This window comes from Hyperolius riggenbachi, chromosome 10 (assembly GCF_040937935.1).
Source record: "Hyperolius riggenbachi isolate aHypRig1 chromosome 10, aHypRig1.pri, whole genome shotgun sequence".
Lineage (NCBI taxonomy): Eukaryota > Metazoa > Chordata > Amphibia > Anura > Hyperoliidae > Hyperolius > Hyperolius riggenbachi.
This window is the reverse complement of record NC_090655.1, coordinates 247,673,866-247,684,157: the sequence shown is the minus strand read 5'-3', so window position 1 is coordinate 247,684,157 and position 10,292 is coordinate 247,673,866.

Here is a 10,292-nt window from a genome sequence, read left to right as displayed (position 1 = left end):
TTATTGCTGTATGTCACCCCTAAATATTGTCTGTAACCTTAACTAATGTCCAGCGCTGCGTAATATGTTGGCGCTTTATAATTACAATAAATAAATGTATACCACTTCCACAATCTGCTAGCTCTGATGGTCAAATTTTGATTTTGCAGGAGGTGCAGCCGGTTCAGTTTTGCTAGGGGGCCGTCAAGTTCTAGATGTGTCCCTGAGTGAAATGTAGGGGTTTTGGTGTGTTAAGTATCCTAAGGACACCTAAACTGAGAGGCATAAGAACTATGCCATATTTATTTCCTTTTACAAAATACCAGTTGCCTAGCTGTCCTGATGTTCTCTGAGTACAGTAGTGTCTAAATCTGAGACAAGCATGAAGCTGATTTAGTCAGAGTTCAACAAACACAATTGCTAACTTCCAGTCAGAGCAATATCCTGCCTCTATCTGGCCAGCAGACGCTTGTCAGCCAATCAGGTGCACTGTCATACAACCTTTGCCTGCTGTACCATACCTAGCAGGAATTACATAGATTAGCATTCAGGTGGGAGGCTTCGGTTGGACGCAATCGTGAATTGCGTCGTTTAACAGGGACGCCCCGTGTAGGCACATCTCCCACACGGTCCCCTCCCTAACCACTCACCTGTCAACCGGAAAGGGTGTATGACAGTGCACCTGATTGGCTGACAAGCGTCTGTTGGCCAGATAGAGGCAGGATATTGCTCTGACTGGAAGTTAGCAATTGTGTTTGTTGCCGTTGGCATTCAGTTTAGAGGTGGTGGGGTGAGTTCCCTGGAGGTGAGAGGTCCAGGGCTTGCCCGCACTTCCCTCTAGGTGTCGCATAGTGGTTTGGGGGCCCCAGTGAGTGAGACCTGGGGCCCCTGGGCTGTCATGTGGACCAGTGTTTGTGATTTTAGTCAGAGTTCAGTCAGAAGCATCTGATCTGCATTGTAGGAAGGGAGGGTGCGTAGACACCCTGCATAGAAAAAGCACAGAGACCACGAGAGCCCCAATAGTGTAATGTGTCACACAAGAGTCAGAACAGAAGTATAAGGAAAAGTGGTACTCACAAAGGGAGGTTGCAGTGGCAACCAACCACAAGAGGCAGATGTAGAGATGTACAGTATAACCCGTTCCACTGGGACATCCAGGGCAAACAGGATTCAGTTGCACTTGTCATGTAAAAGATGCCACTGGTCCTGGTGATTAGCTCCAACAAGGGCCAGGGAACACCTCTCCAATGGAGTGTGAACAAGCACAAAAGGGAGGAGAAGAGGCGTGCAAGGGTATAATAAAACTAAGTTCAAAACCAAATAAAGGAGAAAAAGGATGAGGTGACTAGAAGACAACATTCATATGATAAATTAACTTTATTATGCACTGGCAGAGAGCCTAATAAAGTTATTATATACATTTTGTCTTCATTGAGGTAAGCCACCTCATTCTCTCTCGTTTGTTTGGTTTTAACTTAGTTTTATTATGCCCTTGCGCGCCTCTTCTCCTCCCTTTTGTTCCTGATCTGCATATGCTTGTTCAGGGTCTATGGTTAGTATTAGAGGCAGAGGATCAGCAGGAAGGGCAGGCAATATGCATTGTTTAAAGTTACACTGAAGTGAAAAAGACTTATGATTTAATGATTTGTATGTGTAGTACTGATGAATAATAGAAAATTGGTAGCAAATAAAATCATCTCGTATTTTTATTTTTAGAGATATAGCTTTTTATTTGTTATAAAACATTGCATAATTCTGTCATATTTGCAATGACAAGCCACACTCTGTATTTTAAACTTTAAAGCCAAGCTAATGACCCTTTCAACTTCCCTGCAGTAAAAATCATATCTGAATGTGTCTCTGACTGTTTCTTTGATGTATAAGTGCTCCAGAAAACAGTGACCGGCTTGGGTCGGAGAGCTCAGAGAAGCTTTTTTGCATGGATAACAACTGAAGTTTCTTAAAGGGGTTCTGTGGGCTATTTTAAAAACCAAAAACTGACACTTACCTGGGGCTTCTACCGGCCCCCTGCAGATAACCCGTCCCGCGCAGTCACAGAAGAATCCTCCGTTCCCCCGCTGCCGGTCACCATCCATTATTCATCTAACTAGATGAATGCAACTGCGCCTGCACACGTCCTCACTCCTGCTCGCGTCTCCGGAAGCTTCCTGTGCAGGTGCAGAGCGTTTTCTTGTACTGCGCCTGAGCAGGAAGCTCCCCAAGGCGTGAGCAGGAGCGAGGACATGCGCAGCCGCACAGTTGCATTAGTCTAGTTAGACGAATAATTGGACGGTGACCGGGGGAACAGAGGATTCTTCAGCGGCGGCGCGGGACAGGCTATCTGCAGGGGGCCAGTAGAAGCCCCAGGTGTCAGTTTTTGGTTTTTAAAATAGCCCAAAGAACCCCTTTAACTTTTCCTGTACTGGAAACAGTATGAGACTCATATCCTTTGCTACTAATGTTCTATTTCTTAGCTGTACTACACATACAAATCATTATATCATAAGTTTATTTTCACTTCAGATTCCCTTTAAAAGGAAATAAATATGTCAGCCTCCATATCCCTCTCACTTCAGGTGTCTTGTAATAGGTGGGAAAATTGATATCCTAGCTGTATCAGCAACATATAGGAGAAATGTAGACATAGGTTATCCCTCTCCCATGTAATAGTGTAAATGGTCCATGTTAGCCACTTTATAGTCCTCACAATGTTATGTAACCACTTTTTTTAAGTAATTAAAAGCGAAGTTTTAGGGTCCTTTCATTAATGTTCTCACACCAATTTCTCTTTGATCTTGATTGAAGACACCCCTTACACCCCCCATGGCAGTTTGGCAACAGCAGTGTGGTCCGCACCACCAAAAACAGGCCTTCAGGGATTACCACGTTATTACGCAATAATCCCAGTCTGGTATCTGGCCAACAGGCAGTGACGCTCACTTCCTGTTGGGCAATGGAGGACGGGCATGGAAGCGTATTTCTAAATGATGCTGAAAACTGCGGCAGGTTTTTTTTTTTAAAGATATGTGCATTACTAAAGACTCACATGACTTCTGGTCCGACACAGATCCCCGTACGGCAACGTAAGTTTGGACACGCGTTAGATAGGGCACTTCCGGCGCAGCATACCGCAACGTGGGGAGTGTGAACTCCCTCATAGACTTTCATTGCCCGAGGGAATGATGCGGTAAATTTACCGCACCGCACCAGTCTGAAAAGGCTCTGAAGTGAGAGCTATATGGAGGCTGCTATATTTAAAAAAAAATAATCATAATAATACACATTGCCTGGCTTTCCTGCTAATTTTTCTGGCATCAGTAGTGTCTGAGTCACAAACCTGAAATGAGCAAGCAGGAAATGCAGTCAGACTTCAGTCATAAACATCTGATCTGCATGCTTGTTCAGGGTATATGGCTAGAAGTATTATGGCCCGTACTCACGGGCTGCAGAAGTGGCCTGTCGCCAGCACACGTGAGCGTGCTAGCGACAGGCCGGCGACAGCTTCTCTCCAGGTCCCTCCGCGTACACACGCGGAAGAGGGACCAGCGGCGAGACGGAAGCTGTCGCCGACGTTCCTCCTCTCCCCGCCGGAAGCTCCATTTACCTCTATGGAGGTTGCTGTCGCTAGTCCACGTACTCACGCGGACTAGCGACAGTTGCGGGGGAGGTGCGGCGGCGACTGTCGCCATGCGATTGAAACTTTCAATCGCATGGCGACATGAGCGACGGGCGACAGTTCGGGGTGCGCGCGCGTGCGACGGCCCATACTCACGGGCGACCTGTCGCCGCAACACGCGCGCGCCGCGTGTTGCGGCGACAAAAGTCCCTCGTGAGTATGGGCCATTAGAGGCAGAGGATCAACAGGACAGCAAGGCAATGTGCATTGTTTGAAAGGAAATTAATATGGCAGCCTCCCATTTCAGGTGTCCTTTAAAAGTACTTGAAGTGTTTAAGTAAAAGCAGCAGTCAGCATCTAGAAATCCAACAGTGTGTGCTTTCCAGCCACTGTTGAGGTCTTGTATCTGTGCAGGCTGCTATTCATCAAATAATTTGGAACCCACCATTATGAGGCTTGTGGAATGAGGAAGCCCCCTTTAATAACAAGGGTGCCTCCACATATCTGCCCACTCCCAGTGAATTCGCAACGGAGATGTCAATAACCTCAGATAAGGATGCCGTGTGAGGGGTGGAGACTTCGCCACCTCCACTCCGCAGGGTACCCAGTCCTATGGAATTTGTGGATTGGTATTTCTCAGGGGGTGGAGCTCCATGAATTTCCAGTGGAATTGCTTGCAGGGGGGACAAGGGGTTAACACTTCTTGGGAGTGGGACAACACTCTGTTCCATACTTTGTATGTGCTTAAATTTTTAGTAACACAAACATGGAGAAGCTTAAAGGTCAACTGTAACGAGAGGAATATGGAGGCTGTCATATTTATTTCCTTTTAAGGTAAACCTGAGATGGCGGCAAAGCAAAAAATGTATACATACGTGGAGCTACCTCTAGCCCCCTGTGGCCTGATCCGTCCCACGCGCCATCCTCTGCCTCCTGCATGTTCTGTTATGGCTCCCGGTAACTTCGGGAGTTGGGGCTTACTGCTCATGTGCAGCCCAGCAGTGTGTGTGCCCTATTGCACCCCGGGCCGCAAGAGCCTGATGGCGGCACTATGCTGGCTGGCTGAAGTTACTGGGAGGATTATGGATGAACGAGGAGACGGCAGCGAGGGAGCGATCAGGCTGAAAAAGGCTGCCGCCATCAGGCTCTTGTATACATTTTTCCTTTACATTCATCTCCGGTACACTTTAAGCACATTTCTTGCCTGGCTGTCCTACTGATCCACTGCTTCTTATACTTTTAGTCATCAACCCTGAACAAGCATGCAGCAGATCAGGTGTTTCTGACATTATTATAAGATCTGACAAGATTAGCTGCATGCTTGTTTCTGGTGTGATTCAGACACTACTGCAGCCAAATAGACCAGCAGGGCTGCCAGGCAACTGGTATTGTTTAAAAGGAAACAAATATGTCAGCCTCAATATTCCTCTCACTTCAGTTGTCATTTAAAAGTCCAAAACAACCACAATCTGCTCAGGTTTAAGAGACAAGATTTCCTGCTAAAATTGTAAAATTGATTTAAAAAAAAAAAAAAAGTACAAGAACTTAATTTTTTTTGCAATGTCCAAAGTTGGAATCCAAACTGGAAATTGGTCTTAAAGAACGAATGAATGAAATAAACTATTGTATCTATCTTCCTTCTCCTACAAATTACTTTTTAAGACATTCCACAGTTTTATTTTATGTTTAAATCTACTTTTGAAGTTTTAACGGTTTTATTGTTTTTGCTCAATGACACATTCATTGAAGTATGCCAGAGCTAAAATCTATGAACCATTGACCCTTTTTATCTCTTTCCTGCTCTCAGAAGCCATTTTCTGCTAGGAATGTGTTTTATAGTTGGAACTTCTTTTCAGTGAGGGTCACACTGTAGTCACTTCCTGTCAGGACTGAGTCAGCCACTTACATACCTGATATTTAACTCTTCCAGGCAGAGAAAGAAAAAAAAGCAACAAAGCATAGTTATTTGTGGGCTAGGCACTGTACATACCCATGTCTATCTCATCATGTCACTTCGGGTATCCTTTAAAGGCCAGGACAGAATCCGCTGATGTCTGCCCTATACATTCCACCTGTGTAATACTCATCCATCACTCAACCCAATCATACTCTGCCTGCATTTGTGTGCACTGGTCTGTACCACATACTGTAAAGAGGTGTCCCTGTACTGGGGGCCACAGCGAATGAATGTCCTGGCGCTTTGAGTCCGCCAGGAGAAAAGCGCGATATAAATGTTATTTGTCTTGTCTTTTCCATCACTTCCATGCACTAATTCATGTTCATCCAAAAATAATAAACATTTAAAGTGTACCCAAGCCGAGGCTCAGAAACAAAACTACATACTTACCTAAGAAGAGGGAAGACTCTGGGCCCTATAGAGGTTCTCCTTCCTGTCTTCCGTGAGTGCAGACCCTCCAAAGATTACCAACAAGGTAAAACTCAATCTTTTAGTATACTAAAACTCTGTTATACATTGTTTCTTAGTTTATATACAAATTTATTACCTAGAACTGATCAGATTAGTATAAGAGAATGCAATCATTATACTCACCTATTTTTAGATTATCTACATGCACAAGATTCTTAAAATTGGTTACTTAATGTATGTATTGTAAACACTGACAATATTGTTATTATGTCAAGTATTATTAGCCTAATGACTTATCCTTTTGATATGTTTGTTTATGTAAAAACTGAATGTACAACAAATGTCATTAATATGACTGTATAAAAATTTAAAAATTCTTCAATAAAAAAAACTATTGAAACCGATTACCAACAAGGGCTTGTCAGTAATGTAATGGGGCCGAGGTTCTCTCCAGGCACAAGCGAGGCCATACTGTTCCTGCATGAGTCCAGCTGCGCCTGCATAGGAAGCCTGCTCCGCTTGTGCACCGGCGGCTCCATGTTATGGGGAAGCGCTCGAGCCAGAAGAGGATTGTGGCCCCGATCAGCTCGAGGGTCCACGAACGGCAACAGGGATCAGAGGACATCGAGGGAAGCCTCATTACTTTCCAGAGGCTTCCCTCTTTTTAGGTACGCATGTTTTTCTGAACCCAAGTTTCTTTAAATGAGACAACACAGGAAATAAAAATTTGCCGAATAAGCTTTAACGATTTTATTGATGACAGTGACTCTATCTGAACATCAAAGTTTTTAGCAACACATTAAAAAAAAGATTTAAAAAAAATGTAAAAAAAATGTAAAAAAAATGCATTAAACCCTTACACTACCCCACCCACCCCAAACCCCACCCCCTTCTGAACTCGCCCCCCCCCCCAACAGATACACCTTCCAGACCAGTGATGGGAATGATGGAGAAATGGTCATGCATAGATTTGGGTTTCAGGCTTCCAATCAGCTTTCCTTCTCTTTTGCTGAGAAGAGGTCCTGAATATCACCCTGCGGAGAGACTTTGTGACAGCAGTATCTTCACTTGTGGCCACAGAGTAAGAAGGCCCTGATAGTATACATGCAGAGGAGTCCATTGGTTAATGAGGAGGGCTCTACAAGTCTTGGCAAAATGAACTTCTATGGGTGAAGTAATCTCTTGGCTTCTTATAGGATTGGCAGCACAGTTTGGATCCCAGCCAGGGCACTATCTGCATGGAGTTTGTATATTCTGCCCGTATCTGTGTGGGTTTCCTCCGGGCACTACAGTTTCCTCTCACATCCCAAAAACATACAGATAAGTTGATGGACTTACCCCTAAATTGGCCCTAGACTACCGTAGATATATAAATATTGTAGAGATTAGATTGTAAGATACTCTGAGGAACAGTTAGTGACAAGTCTATGTATACACTCTGTAAGGCGCTGTGGAAGATGTTGGCACTATATAAATACAAAAATAATAGTAAAAAAAAGAAGAAGAATATTTCTAGCTAAGTATACATGCTGGATTAAACTCGGATGAGGCGGGTGGTAAAGATGGCCTCTGACGAGAACCTACTTTGTGTAAACTGTCACTTCCAATGTCATAATAATTACTATTTTGCCAGGAGTCAACAGTAAAAATATACCTCTGACTCAGCTTCTGGGCAGGAAGTCTGTCTTCTCACTGGAAGCAGAACCTACCACCCCTCCTCATGCAGTAACAGAGGCCCCACCCACCTTTTCCCACAGTGCACAGTAAGGTGAGTGAGAATGGGAGGGGCAGGATAAGAAAGATGGGCAGGATTAGGCAGGTCGGCAGAGCTGGAGAAGAAAGATTAGGAAGTTAAGCAGGAATGGGAGGAGCATCATTAAGAAGGTGGGCAACAATGGGAGAGAGCATGATTAGGAAGGTGGGATGGGAGAGGCAAGATTAGGAAGGTGGGTGGGAAAGGGAGAGGCAAGTTTTGGCAGGTGAGCGGGGATGGAAGAGGCAAGATTAGGAAGGTGGGTGGGAAAGGGAGAGGCAAGTTTTGGCAGGTGAGCGGGGATGGGAGGAGCTGGATTAGGAAGGTGGGTGGGAAAGGGAGAGGCAGGATTAGGAAGGTGGGCAGGGATGTGAGATGGCAGGATTAGGAAGGTGGGCGGGGATGGGAGGAGCTGGATTAGGAAGGTAAACAGGGATGGGTGAGGGCAGGATTAGGAATATGAGTAGGGATGGGAGATGGCAGGATTAGGAAGGTGAGCAGTGATGGGAGGAGCAGGATTTTGGCTTCTGGTTGGATTGGAAGTGAAATTTTCTGGTAGGCTCCTAGCAAAACAGTAACAGTTATGGCAAAGAAATTTACAGTTTTGGAACAGCATTGAATAAGCAGGATTAGGAAGGTGGATGGGAAAGAGAGGAACAGGATTAGGAAGGTGCAGGGCTGCCATCAGAAATTTTTGGGCCTCATACTGGAAAAAAACTACTGGACCCCCTTCCCTGCTATATTAAAGGTGACCCCCCTATATTTAAGGTGATCACCAAAGCACTGTGACACATGCAATTCTATGGGAGCATAACTTGCAAAGTGTGAAAATCGCAAACTCACTGCATGAAGCATTTTCTCAGCAATTGTGATGTGATTCTCATTTGCTGAAATGGGAATGGCAAAGCACAAGCATGGCAAAACAATAAAAAAAATGCAATGCAAAATCAGCAGGGCAGGTCGAACGGGATTAGGAATGTTGGCGGGGATGGGGGGAGCAGGATTAGGAAGGTGGGCGGGGATGGGAGGAGCAGGATTAGGAATGTGGGCGGGGATGGGGAGGGCAGGATTAGGAAGGTGGGCGGGGATGGGAGATGGCAGGATTAGGAAGGTGGGCGGGGATGGGAGATGGCAGGATTAGGAAGGTGGGCAGGGATGGGAGAAGGCAGGATTAGGAAGGTGGGCGGGGATGGGAGATGGCAGGATTAGGAAGGTGGGCGGGGATGGGGAGGGCAGGATTAGGAAGGTGGGCAGGGATGGGAGAAGGCAGGATTAGGAAGGTGAGCAGGGATGGGAGATGGCAGGATTAGGAAGGTGGGCAGGGATGGGAGAAGGCAGAATTAGGAAGGTGGGCGGGGATGGGAGATGGCAGGATTAGGAAGGTGGGCGGGGATGGGGAGGGCAGGATTAGGAAGGTGGGCAGGGATGGGAGAAGGCAGGATTAGGAAGGTGAGCAGGGATGGGAGATGGCAGGATTAGGAAGGTGGGCAGGGATGGGAGAAGGCAGGATTAGGAAGGTGGGCGGGGATGGGAGATGGCAGGATTAGGAAGGTGAGCAGGGATGGGAGATGGCAGGATTAGGAAGGTGGGCAGGGATGGGAGAAGGCAGGATTAGGAAGGTGGGCGGGGATGGGAGATGGCAGGATTAGGAAGGTGGGCGGGGATGGGGAGGGCAGGATTAGGAAGGTGGGCAGGGATGGGAGAAGGCAGGATTAGGAAGGTGAGCAGGGATGGGAGATGGCAGGATTAGGAAGGTGAGCAGGGATGGGAGATGGCAGGATTAGGAAGGTGGGCGGGGATGGGGAGGGCAGGATTAGGAAGGTGGGCAGGGATGGGAGAAGGCAGGATTAGGAAGGTGGGCGGGGATGGGGAGGGCAGGATTAGGAAGGTGGGCGGGGATGGGGAGGGCAGGATTAGGAAGGTGGGCAGGGATGGGAGAAGGCAGGATTAGGAAGGTGGGCAGGGATGGGAGATGGCAGGATTAGGAATGTGGCCGGGGATGGGAGATGGCAGGATTAGGAAGGTGGGCGGGGATTAGGAGATGGCAGGATTAAGAAGGTGGGCAGGGATGGGAGATGGCACGATTAGGAAGGTAGGCGGGGATGTGAGATGGCAGGATTAGGAAGGTGGGCAGGGATGAGAGATGGCACGATTAGGAAGGTGGGCGGGGATGGGAGATGGCAGGATTAGGAATGTGGGCGGGGATGGGAGATGGCAGGATTAGGAAGGTGGGCGGGGATAAGAGATGGCAGGATTAGGAAGGTGGTCAGGGATGGGGGATGGCAGGATTAGGAAGGTGGGTGGGGATTGGGAGATGGCAGGATTAAGAAGGTGGGCAGGGATGGGAGATGGAGGATTAGGAATGTGGGCGGGGATGGGGAGGGCAGGATTAGGAAGGTGGGCGGGGATGGGGAGGGCAGGATTAGGAAGGTGGGCGGGGATGGGAGGAGCAGGATTAGGAAGGTAAGCAGGGATGGGAGATGGAGTATTAGGAATGTGGGCGGGGATGGGAGGAGCAGGATTAGGAAGGTGGGCGGGGATGGGAGGAGTAGGATTAGGAAGGTGAGCAGGGATGG